This window comes from Corapipo altera, unplaced genomic scaffold (genome assembly GCF_003945725.1).
Source record: "Corapipo altera isolate COAL_440 unplaced genomic scaffold, ASM394572v1 0, whole genome shotgun sequence".
Taxonomy (NCBI): Eukaryota; Metazoa; Chordata; class Aves; order Passeriformes; family Pipridae; genus Corapipo; species Corapipo altera.
The window spans coordinates 7,960,469-7,979,555 of NW_020884872.1; positions in this window are offsets into that span (position 1 = coordinate 7,960,469).

The following is a 19,087-nucleotide window of genomic DNA, read 5'->3' on the forward strand; positions in this document are numbered from 1 at the left end:
AGCAATCTTGGAAAAAGCCTGAGGACTGGTCCATCAAGTAGAAAATCTCAAGGGCTGGGACAGTCCCAGGTCTGTTCTGTGTTGCCATTTCCCCATTGGTAGCACAGGGGTAATAACATTCAACTGCAGGCACTCAAAAAAAAAGAATAGAAATGCTTCTAAAATTTTCCAAAGCTTACAAAGTGGTGTAGAGTCATTACTACTGCTTCTCTAACCCAAAAAAGGCTGTGATTCAGGGGCCTGCTCTTTGCAGTTATCATCTCCAGACAGTCCTTGGTGGGACAATTCAACTTACAGCAACTTTTGCTTAATTTAGGGACAAGATGCAGGTGCTTCTTGGACACCTTCTGCCTGCTGACCAGCTCACCTGAACATAGTTTGAGAAAAGCAGTGACAGAGCACATGCCAACAACCAGCAGCATAGAGGCACATACCAGCTGTTGTCATCGAGATTACATTTTAATTGTTATTCAGACTTGCATTATCAAACCTACTATTTTGGGTTTTGTGCTAGTCAGCCGAGGTCCTGAACTCCTGCTGATCAAGGATCACGAAGGAGACGATGCAGCAAGTCAGTGAGATTTGTATGCTGAAAGTCACTCGTGCTTTGAGAGCCTGCCAAAAACAATGTTTCAGAGGGCATGTATAACACTGCCAAAATCAAGCTGATGAATGGCTGTATCATTGAATTTGGATACAGAATGAGGGTCAAGTTCAGAACAGTCTAGCAGTAGGGTATTCATACAATCTGAGCAGGGTGAGATGGGGGCATTTTGTAATCAACACTTATTAAAAAGAAGTTGTTTAGCCTAAAGTGCAAGAGAGGGATGGCAGAGAGAAATTAAATCTGGAAGGTAGATGATAAGGCAAGTTTAGGGCTGTGCGGTGCCAGGCTTATCTGAGCTTTTGGGAGTTTCCTCTAGTTAGGCACAGTAAAACAAGGAAGGGAAATGCTGATGGTCTCTTCTGGAACTTGTACCCATCCAAGAGTGTGCTCTTCAGTACTGGTGATGACTCCTCCAGAAGTAGAACTGTTCATGGCTAATATTGATTCAAAACACAGTAATAAGAAGCCTGTAGATTAAATACTGCATGCTGCTTTGTCTGAAGATGTGAGGGATTTAAAATTAAAAATTTAGGCTTAGTTCTGAAAGAATACAGCCTTGCATTTCATTTTTTCATTGAGGAATTTTATCTCCCTGGTTAACAGGCAGGTGATACAGGAAAAAGTGTATCACTCTTTCCTGTCTAGAGAAAGGTGGCAGAGAAAAGCATGGATCAGGCACAGAAAGTGTCAGGTCCTGGCTGAACACCCTTCTGTCTTAGCTTTTGCTTTTCAATTCCATTTACATTTTTCTCTTTAACTGGTGGGTGCTTTCCCATTGCTTTTTACTGAAAGAGATTCTTTTATGACAAGTTACTTTGGACTAAAGCCAGTTTTAACCATTTTTATAGTGAAGGACCTTGTGACCAAGAGAGATATCACAGTAATTCAGGTCCACCATGTGATGACTTCTGAGAAGAAAACTACGAGCTTACATAAGAGACAATGCTGCCTAAAGTAGCCACCAACCGTAGTACTGCTAGTTGCTATTACCTTATGAAAAGTGCAGTATCATTTCAACACACACAAAGGACAGCGCATGGGAATATGTTGGGAACACCGTGGACAATTGAATTAAAATAACTGGATATATGGTGATTGTGACTATATCCTACTGTGGCTTTTCTGACCTCAGTGGTATCTTATACATCAGTCATAAGCTCTGAGTGATGACTAGGCAGTCCAAATCCATAGAAAAAGGCTGAGTCCTTTTTGTGGCATTATGTTCAGATAGCATTATAGCAAACAGATGACTAAGAAAACCACTTAATGAAAATTAGTTGTTTGTACCCAGAAATCTCATGTGAGAGAGCTCATGATGCTCAATGGAAAACAAATACAACAAGAGAACAACAAACATGTAATTGAATAGAGTTTAGAGCTGAGGCTATCTATCCAAAATCGTCTGTTTAGTGTTGCTATGATATCTAGTGAGGGACAAATCCACACCACTGTATCTGGACATATTGGTTTAATAGGTAGTTGTTTGTTCTACATCTATGCTTAGATTACTAAATGACTTGTGCGAGGCAAATTAAATCTCATGGCAGAATATTACATTAGAAACATTAGCTAAGCCTTATAGACCTGAATTATTGCAGAGCTATTCCAAATCATGAGTGATGATTTATACCTATAGTTTTATTAATTTATTACCTGGCCCTAAATTGGAGGGTTGCTCTTCAGAAAAATGTCTCAGTTAAAATAAGAACTGAACTCCAGAAGACAGAGGACTTTGATTCAAGATAGCAAAGAGGATAATAAGGATTGAAGAGTCTGTGAATGATGTATTAGCTTGCAGCTGGAATTTGGCTCTGGCAGAAATCTTGTCAAGATACCCAATTTTCTTATCTCCGGACAGCAGAGCTGATAGCTTTCCATTTCATTCAGAGAAGAGTCAGATTTTGAACCATGTACTAAACAGTTATCAGTGTGTCCCTCTTCTACCCAAACAAGTCCATTTCAGCTATCTTTAAGGTCAGAGCTAGAGCAGGGCAGTTCACATAAGGAGTTTGTCTTTAGCTGCCCAGCTCCTGCTCAGGCCCCTCTTTCTGTGAGCCTTGGATGGACCACAAATGTTGTGTCTCTGGTCAAGGACTTCACCACATCTCAAGGCTTCATCCTCTTCCTCACCGCTGCCATACATCCATCATGGGGATCTGGATTAAAAGTGTTGGTTGCTTTGTTCCCTGATCTCCCTGTGTTTCCTCACACCCTCCCAAACACCCACAGTAGGGTTAAACCACATTAGTACCAATTCCTGCAGCATGGATTTGTCTGTGTATAAGCACTGATAAACGGTCCCTCTCCAAATATCCCTGTGAACAAAGAGTGGCAATTCAAATGTTTGTTGAAACACAAAGGGATTTAAGCCTGGCTGAGCAGGATCTGTCTGCTTAGGTACAAATATTTGAGGGGACATTTCTCCGTCATTTTCTCAGCTAATTTCCAGGGATATACAAAACTGATTATCTAATTGATGACTCACTGTCAGTGTCTATGATCAAAAAATACTGAAAGCCTGCAGAGAGAATTATATTTCATTCTCCTGTGTAAAACTGAAGGTGACACTTCAAAGCCTGGAGGGTGAAGGTCGACCTTCATAGCAGCACGGAAGAAGAGGTGACTATACTTTCATTAGACAAAGAGGTCACATTTTTAAAGGTCAAATCTTTCATCTTCAATTTCCTAGCTGCAAACCAGCCACTGCTTTGAAATGCATTGCTGCTCTAGCTGTAAATAACAAAACCTAAATTCAGGCCAGTTTATGGAGCAACACTCAACACTATAGTTTACATGGCATGTCCTCTTTTGAGGCTCATAAAAAACAAATTTATCCCAGGAGGTGCTGCCTTACAACTGATGTCAGATTATTTTAGAATCAGAGATTGGAAATTAACATCTTGGCAACTGTGAAAACTGCTTTGTGTTTAGAGAGCAGGAAGTTAATTGCCTGCATCCATTTTTCCACCTTCAGCTGTGCAGCAGTGCTAAAACCAGACAAAACCAACAACAGCTTGCCTGCTTTTATGAATTCAGGTTGCCCTAGTTTGTGTGGCTGTACATGCATGTGCAGTTACTCTGGGTGAATGGAAAGAAGAGCTCCACCTAGAAAAACTGGAGTGTTTTTTGGGGTTGGCACTGGCTTAGAGGGGCACAGGCAAAGATAGCTTAGTGCAGCTGCAAAAAGTGTGGCTCACACGTCAGAAAATAAGACTGTGATGCACTTGGAGTAGGCAGATGTGCTTTATGAAAAGGGGAGTAAGTAGGGCTGCTGGACGTAGAAAACAGCTGTATATGCTATATATGGACGATGTGGAAGAAGAGCCACATGGATAGGCTTGCCTTTGCCATATTAGACAGGCTTGCCTTTGGTATTGCCTAACCTAACCTTTTTTATAGAATTTATAGGCTTTTTTATAGAATTTATCAAAATGAATAATAAAGCAAACATAAATTGAAAGCAAGTGTGCTACTTAGCTTATTTACAAAGCTAATAAAATGCAAAAAATACAGTAATCAAATTATGTTCTCAAGTAAAAATGAATCAATAGATTAATAGCTTCAAAGTGCTTCCGTACCAAATTAACACAATAAGCAATCAAAGCAAATGATGAGGCTGTCACTGTCACTCTCAGTCCTTGTCACTAATGAAGTTATGCTAAGTGAATCAGAGGAAGAGTTGTTTGCTTTCAGGCCAAAACTATCTGGCATCCTACCCAAAACACCCCTTTCGCTCAGCTGGGGAGCAGCACAGGTCACACCACGTGTTTGATTTGGACTTAGGCTCTTACCAAGCAAGGATGAGAGAGGTGAGCGATATTCCTCTTTCAACATAAGTTGTGCTCAACTACCCAGGTGTAAACAGCGATTCTTGCCATAATATTTTTTAGTCTTGTGGCTGTTTCAGCGTGATGGGTGTCCTTACCAACTCCCCTGCCCGTGTATACAATTTGTGGGATAACAAATCCACCCTTTAACACAGGTGGCATTGCTAAATACTGTGTGATGACAGCTTTAAAGCAGCTTTTGTCCTCATCAGAACTTCCTGACTAACTTAGTGGCAGGCTGGCACTTATTTTTTTGAAACTGTGAAAGATGTTTCTCCCTGAGCTGTACACAAACACTCCTTTGTAACTGGGGAAGGAGGGTGGCAGGTAGAAGAGAGAAAATAATTGGACTATAGTCAACCTGGCAGAGGAGCAATTCATTTGGGAGCCAGCAGCTGTGCCTGGGAGCTGGGAAAGTGCCCATTGGCCTGTACTAGACCATCCCCAGGGGCCAGGCAAGTGCACAATGGCCCGGGCTGGATCACACTGATGACTGTCTTATTCCCTTCCTGAAACAAAACTGAACCCCAATGAGTGCTGGGGATAAGAAGGGCTGGATTTATGCTCTGTAGGGATATGCTGAGAAAAATGTTTCTAGATGTTTCTCTCACTGAAATATCTCACTAGGAGAGTACAAAGGCAGATACTACAGGGTTTATCAAAAGAAAGAGCTTTCAACCCATCAGAGAGCAATAATGTGCTGCCCAAGGAATATGAAGATAAGGTACTATAATTTCATGCTGTGTTATTTTATTCCATAAGACAAACTATTACTTGCTTTCATAAATTTATAACGGTGACCATACAAATTATGGTTTGATGTCAGAGTCAGTCTCCTGGTTTAGCTAGAAGCAGAGGAAAAAGGTAATTGCAAAATTTACAATGACAATAAAACAGCAAAGCTAGGTGGTTATGTTAGCAATTATTTCTGACGTGTGAACGTTTCCACTACAGCTAATTTTCAAGAGGAAATTTCTTTCAAAGAAAAATCCTTCCCAGAATCCTAATAAGGGCCAGAGGAAATGGATGATAAACCTCATTGCAAATTGGGTGAGCAGCATGAACAAGAGATATCAGGAAAGTTAGCTGAGATGTCACTTGTTGCTTCCTGATAGCTTCAAAGAGAGGATGTCAGTCAAGGATCAACTGTGACAAGAGCAGGCATCAACCTGGTTGTCATTGCTAGGGTAGTAGCTGGAGTCTTTGGATATGCAGTAAACAAACAGTGCAAGAAATCAGTTCAACAACACTCCTCTGAGCAGATCACCATAAGCAACAACTAAAAATCTGTAGCAGATAGAAGTAACCCCTGACATCAAACCAGTGTGGGTGGCTTCCAGGAGTGCAGTGACCTGCTTCTTTTCTGATATTGTTCTGAAAAGCTGGGAGGACACTGAGTGCAGTCTCTCTGGGACAATGGTATTGACTTTAGTAACTCTTTAAAGTGGGATGAACCAATAGAAAGTGGGTTGTGGTAGAGTACAAAATAAAATGTTCTAGGGCATTCTGACTATTGAAATAGGTGCTTGTTTTACGTGGCTGAAAATACTGTTATTAAAATAAATATTTGTTGCTAAGATACCCTGTTAGTTCAATAGCCTTGAAATCTAGCTGGTGTCATTAGATTGGAGGTGTAGATATTTTATAGTTATGTCATTGCAGCCATTGCAGGCAGACCTAGGAGGCAGGGAGGGAACTCCTCAAACATTAATAAGAAATAAAGCAGCTGCTAGCAGCAGCTCTGACCTGGAGGGCAAAGCTATCCTTGGAAGACAAGCAGCTTGCTGAGTGGGAGCAAGAGAGAAGAGCGAGCAGGAAAAAAACAGTGGTAAAAGAGGAGGGAGAAAAGCAGCAGGATGAGCCACAGGGGGAGAGTGTTGCCTGGTAAATACCACTGCAGCTGCAGCTCTGCTGACCTAGGCTGTGTTCACATAAGCCCATGAGGAGGAGCAGCAGAAGCCGAACTTGGAGACAGAGGGGTGGTCTTCTGACACCAAAGATCTCTCATCCATACTACATGAAATTCAGGGGTTTTACTTGAATCTGGCTCTGGGCTCGCCCCATGAGCTGAAGTCCAGTCAGAGGCAGGAGCACCATAGATGCACTTTTACAGTGTGTCCTCCTGAGACAGTGGTGTCCAAGGATAAACAAGCACCCAAAGGTTCTTTGCCCAGAGGATGGTTGAACACTGAACAGGCTCCCCAAGGAAGTCGTCACAGCACCAAGTCTGACAGAGTTCAAGATGCTTTTGAACAATGATCTCAGGGACATGCTGTGATTCTTGGAGCCGTCCTATGCAGGGCCAGGAGTTGGATTTTTATGATTCTCAAGGGTCCCTTGCAACTCAGAATATTCTGTGATTCAATGATCTGCATAAGATCAGCACCAGCCTACTTCTCAGACCTCGAGCCCATGGTATAAAAACATTTTTTCCAGCCTTCCTGAAGTAAATTCTCTGTAGCATTAAGAGAGGGGAGAAGGCATCCCTAGAATCTTCCAGATATGAATTCAGCATCTTTGATTGAACATCTCTTTCTCTCTCTCCATTGATAATTTAAGAAATGAGTAGGAAATGCTGAATGACTCATTCCACCAGAGGTACTGCTTTTCTGAGGTGGATCAGCAGCTTTTTAAAGAAAAGGCAGTGGCAATAGCTTGTTTTTCTTCATCTTCCATCTCACCGTATAATAAGACTAGAGAGAGGAAAATGTGCCTTGAATGTGAACGGCTTTGGCTCTGTGCTTTCCTCAGCCTGAGAAGATCTGGTTTTGTCTGATATGAGAGTATGTCAAACTCAGTAAGGAAGGAAGCCAGGGAGGGAGCATGAGGAACCCTCTGTCCCTCCTGCTGGCAGGGGAACCCTCTGCAATTATTTAGCTCTCAAACCTCGTGAGGTTCAGCAAGAAAGCTAACAACAGAGTCTGAGTCTCATCTAGGAAGTGGAAGGAAGCTCTGCCCTTGCAATATGTCAGTAGTAACAAAAGGGGTCATGAGTAGGACCCAGGGTGTAGGGTAGGAAAAGACACTGACTGCCCCTTCTTGAGGGCTAACTGGAGCTCTTGTCTCTTTTGCTTCTTGCTCCATCCTTCTCGCCTTCCAACCAGAGATGGATCAGGGTAAGCATGGCAGTTCTTTGCATGTTTAGGTGTCTGCCAGAACAGGTCCCAGGGCTGTACCATAACCTGCTCACACAGCCAAACACCAGAAAGGCTCCAGTCTGCAGATCTCCTTAACAGCAAGCACAGGAAACATTGAAAAAACATCACCTCTCTCTTGCTAGAGACTGACACAAAAGGGAAAGCACAAAAGACAAAGCACTAGGGTTGAGCCTTCCTTTCAGACACAGAAATCCTGGGGCAATGCTGGCAGACAAAGGAAATTTTACATATATTCCCTGTTTCTTGATGCTTTAGCAGATGATATTTCTTAATTCAATTTATACCATTTCATTACAAAGGGCTTTTTCAGACAGTAACCCTTGCTGTAGCAGTTTAAGATGTTATTGCCTCCAGCTGCCTGCTCTGTCCCTCTGTTCAAAGTTACAACCTTTTATGAGCCAGCTGAAGGAGACATGCACCCAACTTCAGCTGCTCCCTTTCACAATCTCACACATTAAGGCATTCAGCTAATGCTGTGGATCATAATTTGGAGCAACCAAAGAAGACGTGACATTTCCTTCTCCTCACGTTGCTAACCTTTGCAACTGGAAGTGAGTGACAACTGGATATGGTCACATATTAAAGCAGTTGCTCAGGTTTCTCAAAGCTCATGAGTGGCAGTCGGGAGCAGTGCTGGTCCTAGAAGGTCTTGCATAGTAATAAAGGTAAACTGATTTGAACAACACACTTTGCTCTTGGGTGTGTAGCTGTATCATCATTTCTACTCCTTGCACTCCTAAAGAAAGCAAAACTGTATTTTATGAGCAAGCCAAACTGTCCCAACAATCATGAACTCTCGCCAGTATGGTTGGATCTGCACCAGAGCCTTCTGCTGACACAGCTAAGACAGTCTAGGATTGTTCTTCTTCTCCCTCCTATCAACACACCAAGCTGGAAAATGTCTGCTGTAGAGACAGGAATAACAGCAATCACAATAGTTGGTCTTTTCTGCTGTGCTCCAATTTAAACAGGGTCATACAGGCAGCATCCGTGGGTGCAGTTTTACTGCAGAGATCAATTTCAGTGCCCTGCAGAATTCGACTAGTGGTAATGTAGTGTGGTTTTAAAATTAGAAAGCCCAATTATGGCTGGGCTCTGTCTGCACAGCTCTCTGCTCTGGTGGTTGGAGCCACCAGCATGTTCACGTGAGAGCAGAAATCTGCCAGAGGCGCCCTGTAACCAGTCTTTGAAAACAAAATATTGGGAGCGCACATGAAGAGGAGCACAAAATTACATGTAACTGCTGTGCTGTCTGCTTGTATAACCATTTTTTACTCACAGAGAAGTGATTCTGGCAGAGTATAAATTCTGCCACAACGGTTATGAGAACGGTGCTGAAGGAGAAACGTGTGGATTAGCAGGGATAGCTAGTGAAGCACTCATGTCACCTCTCTGCAGGGCGATGGAAATATTGTATTATTACTAACCTATCCTAGGAAATGGAAGTCCTCCATCATTTTCCTTGTCCCTCTGTTTTAATAACGACAGTAGTGAACATAGTCCTCTGCAGACTAAGAATCTGTGGAGAAATTCCTAAAATCATTAAAACTAAGCAGAGAAACTCTTGATCCTACTGACTTCAGTGGGGCATGGATTTCACTTTGTGTTCACAAACTTGACTGTGTGTATAAAGTCCTTTTGCACTGTGTTCTGCTCTTGTGTAATAGTTAAATTTTTCCCAGTATTAATGTTTAACATAGACCTTTTTCTAAAAAAAAGTTTTAACGTAGAGCTAATTGGTTCCAGTTCTACCCTGAGTTGCTGGTAACTGAACTATATTTCCTTTGCAGAAGAGTGATGCATGGGGATGTTATTATCTAAACCTGGGACTGGGAAGCAAAGAATCCACTGTGTCATTGCCCACCACTCCTGCAGCCATTTATAGCAGTATGTGCAATGTTCCCCCATTCTCCACCAGTGATAGTCTGTGCTCACCTTCCAGTGGTGTGAAGAACAGCCCATTTTGCTGACCAGTGGAGACGAGTTCCACAGATACCCACTTTCTGATCTTACCTCTCCTAATGACTCCTCAGTAGCCTTGACTCCTCAGTCTCCCCTTTTTCTTATGTTTATAAACCAGGGATAATATTTATACACTCTTTCACCTGTTATGATCACTATTAATTGCTGTTCAGGCACTACTCTGAAGTTAATGTACTGTGCAAGTACTAAGTGTAATTTAACTATTGAATATTTAAATTATTTGACTCTATAGACTATTTTTAACTCTTATTTCTTAGTCTGTACAGAAAACTTACCTATTTTTTTCAGTCTGCAGAAGTCTGTGTTAATGGCAACAGATATATATGTCTTGAAGATGGTTGTTACAGAAATATGAGACTCTCTAGATGCCTAGAAAACAGAGAAACAGTTGTACCATCTTCTATATCCACTAGTGCACCTTCTTTCTTCCTACCACCTTCCTTCCTTTTTTCACACTGCATGGTGTGATTTTCCCACCAGTTGCTACAATAAACCTACCTGGTGGTTCTGCCTATCTGGGAACAGCTTGGTCTTAAGGTTAACCTGTCCCTAGTCTTACTTTCAGAGCTCATTTCATTTCTATCTTCTAATCTCACGCCAGTCTCCTAATTTCTTTCAAGTTTTAGACTAAGGAAAATCAATTCTCTCTTTTTAATGATTTATGACTGAAAATCATCAAGGATTTGGCTGAACTCTATGTGCAGGGCTCAGATAGACGGTTTCTATGTTGTCAGATATGTCAGTCATGGTTGGGCTGAATGGATGTTGCTCGGTCCCTGGCTGTCTGCACTGATTCATGACATTAAGAGCGTATGTGTGTGTGTGTGTGTGTGTGTGTGTGCGCGTACATACACGGGTGGAAACAGGCAGAGAGCTGCACTTTTCCATTTCATGCTGACCTGATTCTCAGGAAAATTGAGAAAAACAGTGTCTGTGCTGTGAGGGCCCTGGGGACCACCACTGAGAGAACTGTATTTACTTATTGAGCAGATTATTGTCATTATCACACCTCTTCTCTCTGATGTCTGCTGGGTTGTTTCCACGGTCTAGAGAAGAGCAGCACTTACTCTATGGAGAATTCAGAAGGCCCTCCTTCCTCATGTCTATAGCAGTCAGGAAGAACGGGGTCCTAATATCTGTAGCCAGCTAAAAGGAAAAAAAAGTCATACTCCAAAAGCCACAGTGAGGATTTAAGGGAATGGGTGAGAGTTGCACACTCAGCTGCTTGTCTTTATGACCAAAGAGGATCAATGTTCAGAAGGAAAAAGGTTGTAATAAATTTCTCTACTGGATATTTCTCTTCAACAGACAGTTTTGGTGAGTTTACAGACACTAACTCAAGATATGTCCATAATTTCTCAAATTCTCAAACCTGTGCACTGCCAATAACTGTATTCAGGGAGTGCCAGATAAAATCCGAAAGACTCAGTGACCATCCTCTGCCAGACAAATAGCACAACTGCTGCAAATGAACCTGGGGAAAAGGAGACCAGTGTGTTTATACAGGAGTGGAAAGAGGACCAGGAGTCTTCTCAGGCTGTCTCCTAACCTAGCTGTTGCCCTTGAGATCCCCCTGCCTCAGGTAAGGCGTGGTTCAGGATGCTGTAGAGCCTTCAGTGCCTCAGGCAGTATCTTTTTCTGGAGGAACTGTAGGAAGAAAACACACATGCAGTAAGTTAGAAAGCAATACAGAACCATCAGCTGGTTCCTCTGGCCTAGTCCCTGAGGTAGAGGCCAGAGAGGCAGACCAAGATAAATGGTCATCCCTCCACCCTTGTCTTGATTCATGCACAAACCCAAAAGTCAGCTATTTTTCTGGGGAATAGAAGTAAGCTGTACAATATTTTTTGTCCCAGAAAAGCCAAAATATCTGGAAAGGGTTTTCTTCTCTCCATTGAGGGGTGTTTTGAGCAGACTGAGAATTGCAAGACTGGGGAGAGGAGAAGCCTGTAATAGGGGGATCACACTAGTTTGAAATACTCCACGTGTGTCTTTTTCTGGGCCAGGTTAGTGGGTTCACTGAGGCTCTCCTGGATAAAAAGGGACATTGTAGTGGAGCCTCTGGGGAGGGATGTGAGCTCTCTCCTGTGCTAAAGGAGATTAAAACTCAAAAGGGACTTGAGTGAGTGAGAGGTAATTTCTCTTGTAATAACAACAGGGTAGTGGTGTGCCTGTGCAAACTGGCACTGCAACAGCTTGGACTTGGCAGCAGGGACAGGGACAGCACTGACTGTGCTGATGGTGCTGTTGAACATGGGTTTGTGTGTGTGTGTACAGACATATTCATGTGTTCCCTAAAACCAGAGTGGTTGGGCTGAGGATGAATATGTCTGAGTAAGGATAACTGCACATGAGGGTGAGGAGGGGAGGTCAGCAAGTAAGGCTTCTACTAAGGGAGCAGCAAGTGAAGGGCAAGTCAGCTGTGGAGAGGGGCAGCCCTGCACCCAGGAAAGGTGGTGTTGAGAAACTCATGGAGGCAGCTGTGAATGGAGCCCCCAGATAGGAAAACCTGTTATATGATAATGCATATCCACATGTGCTACCATGGCATGGAAGGTGTGAGACCCTCATATTGGATGAATAGCACCAATTTAGGAGTAAAACCATGGAGAACTGACAGCAGACAGCGTGGGTCTATGCTATAAGGAGAAATGCATGGAAAGGACAGGAACAAAATAGGAGACAGAAATAGCTGTGTACTGTACCCAGTAGCTACAGAAAAGAAACAACACTTTGAAAAAGCAAAGCTTCTGTCTTGCTGGGAAGAGAAAACTGAACAAAAGGGTTTTCCACTAGAAAAGGAAGAGATAACCTGTTCAGAAGAGGGTGTCTTCAATGACATATTTTTCTTGATATGACAGTTACTGTGTTGAGTTTTGAGGTAGGAATCATGCTACAGTAGGACGAATAGTTAAATGTGCCTGAATAGTTAAGCACATCTTAATAGAAAGGAAGGAGTACTGGAGACTGGAAAATGGGAAATTGTCATTCCACAGAGAAGAGGGGTTGAGTAACAGTCAGAATGGTTTTCCATCAGTATATAATACTCTGCCTAACTGTATTTTAATAGCACACTATGGGCAGCTCTGTGCTCTGCTGAAAACACAGTATTTAAACAAAGAACTGTGAATTTTTAGCCCCCTCATATTTTATGACTAAGATTATTGAATTTCTTATAGCACTCCAGTGTTTTTCTGCAGAGGTCACAGTGGCCTTTCACTAATGGGCAGTATAACTTGTTACTCCATTATAACATGGCCTCATCTTCCAAAGTTTGAAACTTGGCAGATGAGAAATAGAAAGGAAGACAATACCAGGGACTTTCCCAGAGGCTTCTTGAAGGGTCAGACATTAATTACAACACGGGCAGAAATGTGTAGTGGTTATTGTTTCAGGACGTACACCAGAAAAATGTCCATCAGGAAAGCTGATGTGATCTCAAATGAGACTCTATAAAAGCCTGAACTCACAGGCTTTTAGGATGTTTGGACATTGGCTGAGCCTGGAGAAAGAATTCACAGGAGCAGTTAATGCAAGTAGAGATACCAGTCCTCCTGCTGGTGCCTGAGTGGGCTCATTCACTCTTTGTCCTCAACCCCAGCTTGAGTTCAGCATCATATAGATGATTCATGGGTCATTCCAGCTGGATCAAATTGTCCAACCTACCTCCCAGACACCTATGAATTGCTTTCCAGTCCTGAGCATGTAGAGGTTACACGTGAAGAAAAATAAAGCCATCCATACCTGGTATACTGAGGGTGCTTGGAAGACACACCCTCTGACTCAGACTGGTCTGCCACCACCATGGCCCAGCCACAAGTCTGTTCCAGCTCCCGCACAGCTGCTGATGCAAATGCCCAGCAATGAGGGTACCAAAAGCTATCATTAGTAGCTCTTAACACAGAGGTTTGGAAGCAGCATAGAAAACGTAAAACCTCTGATTGCAGTAAACTAGAATGAAGTCCTAACACCATGGGAGAAAGGAAAAGCCATGTTCTAACATCCCTTTCAGAACAAGTCACAGAGGCTTTCAACTGCTGTGATTGTGTCTGGCTGAGGGTGCCATTAATAGAGAGGGTGCAACGCCTCCCTGAAGTCACATCTCCAGGCTGAACATAACTAGGTGACCATGTCATCTGCAGTAAAACAGGATACAAGCAAGAGTCTGTGTCAGGATATGTTTCTGGATGACACAGTCATGGCAATGACCACCTGTCAGCCAATTTTGGGAACACAGTACCAGGTCTTCATCAGCCGAGAAGACATGTGACAGAACATCAAACTGTGTGATGCTATAGACATGCCTGTAGCATGACTGAGAAGGGGTATCCATACACAAAGCTGGTATATTTTAATTCAGGACAGGACCAGATTTGTATCAAGTCCGGTGGTGCTCCATTTAGATTAATTTTTGCCCAATTTTTTTCACTAGGTAAACTTGAACTTCTGGTTTATGTAAATGTGGTTATAATTTTGTGAGAGAGCAATTGTCTCTTCTATCCTCCTTGGGATTTCCATTTTGTAATGATAATCACAAAGCAAAATCTCATTACTGTCTTCTAAAAAGAGTTCACAGAGTTGTGGTTTTCATCAGAGCAGATGATTTCTCATTCCAGACTCGGTGAGCATCACAAAAGCCAATGCAGGGGCTTGGCACAGCAGTACTCACCAGTTCCAGGATGATTGGCCTGTCAGGCACCCATGTAAACAGCTTCGTGTCTGTGATAAGCAACTTCATCCTCATTATCCTCCCTTAAAAGCCTATACCACTTTCTGACTACTTTCAGAGGAGTGGGTAAGGGCCCTGTCATTTTGCATTGCTTAATGCTTTCCATTACAAAAGACCATCCTGGGGTTTCACCAGAAACTTTCATGTATTCAGTGTTTTTCCATGGGGTGGGTGGATTTGGATTTTCAGCAGCAGCAAAGCCTTTCGTCTGGAAGATTGGAATTCTTGTTAGGTTTCTGTGAAAAAGTATATCATCCCCAAAAAATCACCCTTAATTTTAATCTTTGGGAAAAACTTGCTTCCTTGCCAGCATCAGCTTTCTGAGGATGGGCTGTGGCTGTAGCAAAACCATTCATCTTACTCCTCTTGGGATGCCTCGGTATCTCTGATGAAGCAATCAGTGACGGGAAGAGAAACAGGCCAGGGGCCTTCCCTCTCCCTGTACAATCATGCATTACTCTGAGCCCCGTACACAGCAGCAGAGAGCCTTCTTTTCTGGGACACCATGTTAAACACCAATATTCCCCCTTCTCCCTTCAGATACTCTCTCCCCACATGCGCTGCAGGGACCTCCTATCTCCAGAAAATAAGTAAGGAGCATTCTGAGCACGGCAGTCCTGGATATATCCATTCCCCAGCCTGGAGGGGCTCAGTTCAGTTGTCCAAACACAACTGTCTTGTGCTATTTCAGACACCTTCTCCTCTCCTGCATATTTCTGTGGGGCTGAAGGAAAAGCAGGAGACCTGCAGTCTTCTGGGTAAGTAGTTGGAGAGTAAATTGGATTCCCTAGAGTGTTTAATGCAGCAACAGAAGTCCATGATCAGAGATCAGATTCAGATGCTCCTATTCATCCTCACTTTCAGACACCTACACAGTTGTCCTCATTATGGGTATCTGCAGGTGGAGTAGGTGTCTCAGCTGTTACTGCTGTCACAGGAGAACCATTTAATACGACCAAAGAGCCGTGAATGCACCAGAAATCCCATTCTAGGGAACCACAGTAGACCCAAATGACTACTGTGGTGGGATAGGTAAGTGGTTCATGTGTAGACAGATATTCCAGCAACACCCAAACTAGGGGTCTGGATCTGGAGCTGAGTCCCATCCTCTATGTCTGTGGCTTGAGTTCAAGTCCTTCTCACAATGTCAGCAGGTTGCTACACTTACGTATAATTTGTTCTTCAACATTCACCACTGTAGGGGAAAACATGGGGAATTACATTTAAAAAAACTAAAACATGCAAAAAACTGTATGTAAAGAAACAATATTCAAATTGCAAAGTCAGACATTTGAAAATTAAAATTTGTGTATGTAGTTACCCCTGTAACACCTAATTCAGTTATCTTGTGAATATATTGCAATTTTCTATGCTTTATTTTCTATAAATTTTAATTTATATTTAAATTTTTTCATATCCACCTCTCCCTTAATTTTGCAAATTACTTTCTTGCAATGTTTCATGATGCATTATTAATATAAATATAGCAATACAAATATATTACAAATGCCTCTGTATGAAACCTGTATTTATTTAGGTGGCAAAGTCAAGCGCTTGAGAGTTAGGAAATGCCAGATGTACACACTGCAAGCACAGCGAGAGACATTCTCTGTCCCAGAAATCTTATGAATCAAATTAACACATGATGAACCATCTGCTACAGGGATAGGATGGGAAGACAAAAATAATAGTGACCAGGACAAGTTATATAACCTAGGTATGAGCACTAAGAGAAAATGAGTGATTGCCTTTGTTTTCTTCTAAGTGGTTTCAGGAGACCTCTTGGCCCTGGTGCTGTTGACATTCCTGGAATAATATTCTGCATATTGCACATATCCCTGGATCTTCTGAAATAGCATCTTCAAAAGCAGTGTGCCTGTGGGGACTCACAGATGCCTTCCTCAAATACTTGTCAACAGACACATTCCTGGTGTTAGGAACCTATAGTATTAAGTAGGAGTTTCTTTAGCAAAAGTGCTGTAAGTGAAAAAAAAAAAGGATATTTCATGTTACAGACCAAGACTCTGGGCTCCAGTGTAAGGGCAGCCCACCCTGAGTCCACAATCCCAAAAAAACAGTGTTTTGCAGTGCAGATCCTGCCATGAGTGGCCTCACATCACTGTGAGCTGGCACATGCTTGGATTAATCTTCTTCTTCATTCTGAGTGTTATTTTCAGGGGTGGATGTCTGAGCACGGGTGTGTGCACACAACAATGAACATTGTATGCAGGGTTGTGATACCAATCTCTGAGTCTCTGTCTGTAAGTACCTCCTGCAGGGACTAGTGATAGAGATGTTGACACTGCCTAGGATTCCACATGGATTACTTCAGACATCGAGGATGGAAAAAAAAGGATATAAAATAGGATTAGGTTCTCAATTCCATTCCCTTACCAGTTGTTCCACCAGATCTAACATGAGTCCTGATATCTCTGTGATGCCTCTGTTTTTATGTTCATGTACAAACATCTTGACAATGGGAATGTAGAAAGAGACAGTAATGTGATTCCCTGTCCCTTTTGCTAGACTGGATGAAAGCCATTCTTTTGCCTCCAATGCATCTTTTCTCCAGCAGGCTCCGTAGGGCATCCCAGGCTGCTCTGTGCTACAGGTTTCTCAAGAAGGTACTGGTGGAAAAGTAGACTCCTGAGAACACTGGCTTTTTGAAAACTGTCAGAATTACTGGTTCATCAATCCATCTACTGTTTTCAGTTTCAGATTTTTACCTTTAAGGGGGGACCCAGGGGTATTTCCCAGCTTCTGGATCTGTGTGTGTGCCTTCTTCCCACCTCCAGACCTGGGTATACATCAACCTCCTGCTCCCGCAGCCCAGATTCCAAAAGCCTGCATGAGCTCACCAGAGAGGAGCAATGACACCCTTTGCCTGTTTTACTCACTGAAAGAAGAGGAGAGCAGGTGTACAGGGCTCACCACAGTGCCAGCATGGCCTGTGCTACCTTATCACTGCCCAGACATAAAGACTTCACACTCTACCGCAATCTGTTCTCAATTTCTGGTGCATCAGATGATTCATAACACAGAGAAGAAGAAGAACTAAATATAAATGGCAACTCTCATCATGCATCTATTAATCATCTCAAGAGTATTATTGTCCCACCACATTCCTCCTACCAACCGATATCCCTCCAGAGTGTTCGCATCTCATATGCTTGTGCAGCAAAGGGTGGCTAAACACACGTGAAGCCCTGCCTGTGCGCGTTTGCAGTTCTAATAACCAGTGATTCTCCCTTCGTTACTCCTGGAATCTCAGCAATCCACTCCCCACCCACTTGCCTGCCATCTGCTTCAGGCGTTTTGGTGGTGTCGCTGTACCCGTGTGCGAGAACAACTGCACACAGCTCGTCCTCAGAGACATGTCAAATGTTGCTTTCTTTCCAGTCTGGAAGGAGGAACTGTGGGAAAGATATGGAGATCCTCCCTTCCCTGGTTTCTGAGAGTTTTGAAAAAATGTCTTTTTTGTAATGATCACAACAAAATGCTCTTCTTCTTCCTCTCTTCCATACACACTTCAAAGTGCACCCCTTGTCCTGACCTCTCCTTGGAACATGCAGTCTCTTGTTAGTGCTCTTTGTTAGTATTGATCATTATAGAGTTTCCAAAGTCTCCTTGTTCCAATAGGTGGAAAAAAATCACCACTTCTCTGACCTTTTGAAATGTTTGCTTTTCTTAACTATCAGCATAGGTCGATGTGCAAGACCTAAAAAGGGGTGGAAGAATATACATCTCTGCTGGTTTGTAAATGGGGTCAAGTGGGTGGAAGAAAGAAATTATATGAATAGAGATGTATGGATGTATCTTCCTTATGCTGTTTCCTGTATGTATTCCAACCTGTTTCTTGTCCTGCACAGGGGTAGGCAGGTCCACACTTACCCTACATGGTACCCTTAGCACTGGAAGGTTGTCTGAAAACTTTAATTATGCTGATGACTTGAATCCAAGCTACCAAAGAGACAGCTTGTTTCTGTAACTGGGGGATTTTTGTCTAGCTTAATTGACACTACTTTTAAACCCACCCCTAAACCACCCCAAAATGTCCTTAGTTAAAAGTGTGATTTTTCTGTGTTTGGCACAAAAATGGAGAAAAGCATGTTGTCACTGCAGGTGTGTTGGAGCTCATCCGTGGCACCTTCCATTACATCAGTCACTAGGAAACTGCACATTTCCACACAGCAAAAGTCTACATCGTTGTCACTGCTGAAACAAAATGGGAGGGGAAGGAAGAAACAGCTTTCTTTTAAAACATGTGTAATAATTCAACTGGCTAAAATGGCTTTTGAGAACAATTTAGAACAATTCCCTTCCTCCTGAGGCTAAGTTAGAGGAATTGCTAAGAGAATTCATCTGAAAGTTTAGAACTGAATTCACAAATTGCACAGAATACCTCCCAGATACTTTGCAATGGAAATATTGTCCCCATGAGTGCTAATAAATTTTTTACCATTGCTTTCTGTGCAGGCCAAAGAAAAGAGTAGGGAATAAAAAGAGGGATTGAGAATAGAAGGCTAAATGCTTCTGTGTAATGCAATGTTGTGATGTCTCTCTTAGCTGCCAACAAAAGCAACACTTTGAATTTTGGCTGATAATTCAACTGGGAGAATTTCAAAGCAGTTTATGGATTAGCAGAAGAACAACTGTAACAAGAGTAGTAACACAGGCTAAGCAGAACAATAGAAATAGAAAATGCAAGATCTCTATAAGAAAACACTGTGCATCTCACTAGAAGTTATGTCTCTGAAGTATAACGTGCCTGCCCCTACCTTTG